We start from the raw sequence: 3,606 nt of genomic DNA on the forward strand, positions 1-3,606 counted from the left end.
GGCCTCTAAGGGTGTAGAGGTAATCCCTGAGATGGGAGAGAGATAAACACATGTTTATATCATCCAGGTTTTTGTTTGTGGGTGTTTGTATCCATCCACATACATCCATGAAGACGTAGCCTAAGGTATACTTAGGGGACACACACGCATACACACACGCATACACACACGCATACACACACACACACACACACATACACACACACACACATACACACACACATACACACATACACACACACACACACACACACACACACACACACACCACACACACACACACGCACACACACACACACACACACACACACACACACCACACACACACACACACACACACACACACGCAGCCGTATATTCTACCACAGAAGTTCTCAGACCCGCCCTGAAGAGGACGCGAGACATCATATTTTCACCATGTTTCAGACCATACCTAATTCAATTTTGCTTCACTTGGTTCAGCTCAATCGTGGCGGGGTGGTCGGACACGATTGTTTGCCGGGTCCCCCCCCCCCCCCATCCATTGGACGGTCGGTCAGAAAAATTGCACCGAGGCTAGACCCCCCCTTCTACCCCTCCTGGGCTTGCAATTTTTTGCAATGGCGTGCTTAATCATATGCAAGGACACACTGTGTAGTTTATGACACAATAATCTCTTTGGCGGTTTCTTAGGGACATAAGATGGAATAAGATGGAGTTTATTAGTGCTAAGAGCAGCCGGATATGTTGCTATGATCGACGTGATCAGGGCGGCTAGGGGTGTCTTAGCGGGGTCTGAGGAGTTGCATAGCCGTAGGAAGGGGGTGTTGCAAGGGCCGGCCTACAGCCCCGCGTGCAACAATGATGGGATAATCCCCCTTTGCTCCTGTCACACGGCTTTGTACAGCCGCTACCGGAGTTGCCGCTGCATCACACCAGTTGCACAGTACACCTCTGCTACATTGCAGGAGGCTCCGCCGCTCCTGCACCGCTTCCCCGCTCCTGCACCGCTTCGTCAAGGCCTTCTTCAGCAACTGCAGTAGACGCGACCTTCGCGCGCTGATCACAGGAAACTGTTGCAAAGTGTTTAAATATATTTCCTCGACGTTAGCAAGGGCTCTTGCACTTGAGAGCGCTTACCGAGCGTTGTGTGAGCGCTCTTGGCGAGTGAAATCTCCCCCGTCCACAACCGGAAATTCATGCCATGGTCAACAGCTGGAATTGTGGGTAGTTTACAACGTGGAAAATTGATTGGTAGAGTGGCCACCAGCGGTGATTTGGTTATTGGTCAGTTTACAGCTCGGTCGCACGCGAGCAGTCCGCCTGCCTAACCGCTTCAACTCTTGATCGCGTTGCTGGATTATGACTACCTTGATGGATGTCCTGGATTACGCCAATTGCGTTCGCGTTCACATTTTTGAAGGGTTAGACTAGATCGCAAATGGGCTTAATAGAAAACGCTAAGCCTGCAGCTTCGGAAACGTATTTTGAAATCAGTGGCGTTTATCCTGCGTGGAATTCCTTGCCAAAGCGAAACGCGGAAACATTCATGTGTGTGTGTGAGAGTGAGGTGATATTGAGTGCGTTTAGTGGAGTGTTGTCAACTGTAATCTGAAGGGGGATGGGGGGGAGGGGAGAGTTGGATAGCCACAGGATAGTGAATGGGTTATTAACCCACCGACAGGCTGTCTTTTAACTAACTCGTTCAGTCCTCTTTACTAGTGCGAGTCGGCGACTTCGATCATCTATTGCTTGTACAGCAATGGTACATGCTCTGATGTTGTTCTTGTAGTTGTTTTGTTTGTTAGCAAGAAAACAAGTGTTTGTGCTAGCTCTGATTTGCTTGTTCTTAATGGCTGTTTGTTTTCCTTTCTTTGTTCCTTTATTGTAATTGTCATTGTACTTGTTCCTGATTGTGTTGTTGTCTGTAGCTGTATTTGTTTTACGATTGTACTTGCTGCTTGTAATAGTATATATATATATATATATATATATATATATATATATATATATATATATATATATATATATATATATATATATATATATATATATATATATATATATATAATAATGACGTTTGCGTCACAGCTGTAAATCGTCACTGTTGTTGTTGTTCTTGTTATTTTTTTCTTTTTTTTGTAGTGACACATTTAAAGTTTGTTTGTTTGTGCAATTTGAAAGTTTGTTCTATTTTCTGTTTTTTTTTTTACTATATGTCTTGGAGTACTTTAACGTCTGTGTTTAATACAAGTGAAATTATTTTTAAACGTGTTCATGCTGTTGTCTGAACACTTGGTGAACACCTTGTGAACACTTGAACACTTGGTGAACACGTGTTTACACGTGGCTTGCACGTGAAGAGACTGTTATTTTTTATAGTAATCTGAAAATATTTGTGTATTAACTAACGTTCACTACAGTGATATATATATATATATATATATATATATATATATATATATATATATATATATATATATATATATATATATATATATATATATATATATATATGTTTTTCCTATTAATTTTAATAGACAATTACGTTCCTTATAATACTTCCTGATTATTTTTTTAATATTCTAATAATAATTATTATTAATAAAATAATATTATTACGAATATTATAAATATCATTTTTATTAATAATAATATTATTATTATTATTATTACATTTGTATTATAGATATAATTATTTGATAAAAATTCACTTGGTGTAAATTATATAAATTTCACATATACACAAGTGAGTTTATATTGTGTTATGTTTCTAAGAAGACATTACCATTGCTAATATAAATTATTATTAGAAGTAATATTAACATTTCTAAAGTTTTTGAGTGAAGTATTTCCTGGTTTATCGCTCTTCAGAGAGTTGTAACTTTCTTTTTCTTATATACAATTTACTAATTGCCGTGTTTCTTTGTTCTTTCAAGTTCTGGTACAGTTGGTACGAATCATTTTTCCTTGTACCTTGATGAGTTTTGTCCTCATCAGTGATGAGGAAAATCATTTAGTTTTCACAATAGTATTGAGATTTCTAATGGTAAATATTGTATAATTGGAGAGGTATGCAGTTATTGTTCTATAAGCTACCTAGGCAATGCAGTTTTATGGTTACTGTAGTTTTTGATTGATGTATTTTTACATTTGATGCAGTTATACAGCAACGGTTGCTTTGCAGCTGCTACTGTTGTTTCAGCATTTGCTGCAGTTTTGAGATGTAGTGTTGTTTTACAGGGTATTGTAGTTCTATATTTTATGCAATTTTGCATGTAGGGAGTTTTATTTTTTTGAGATATATACAAGAGTTGTTACATTCTTGTACAGCCACTAGTACGCGTAGCGTTTCGGGCAAGTCCTTAATCCTATGGTCCCTGGAATACGATCCCCTGCCGCGAAGAATCGTTTTTTCATCCAAGTACACATTTTACTGTTGCGTTAAACAGAGGCTACAGTTAAGGAATTGCGCCCAGTAAATCCTCCCCGGCCAGGATACGAACCCATGACTTAGCGCTCGCGGAACGCCAGGCGAGTGTCTTACCACTACACCACGGAGACTGCATAGCTGATGTAGCTTTATATCTATAGTTATATAGTTCAGTTTTACAGCTTCTGTTATAC

Source organism: Procambarus clarkii, chromosome 73, assembly GCF_040958095.1.
Source record: "Procambarus clarkii isolate CNS0578487 chromosome 73, FALCON_Pclarkii_2.0, whole genome shotgun sequence".
NCBI lineage: Eukaryota > Metazoa > Arthropoda > Malacostraca > Decapoda > Cambaridae > Procambarus > Procambarus clarkii.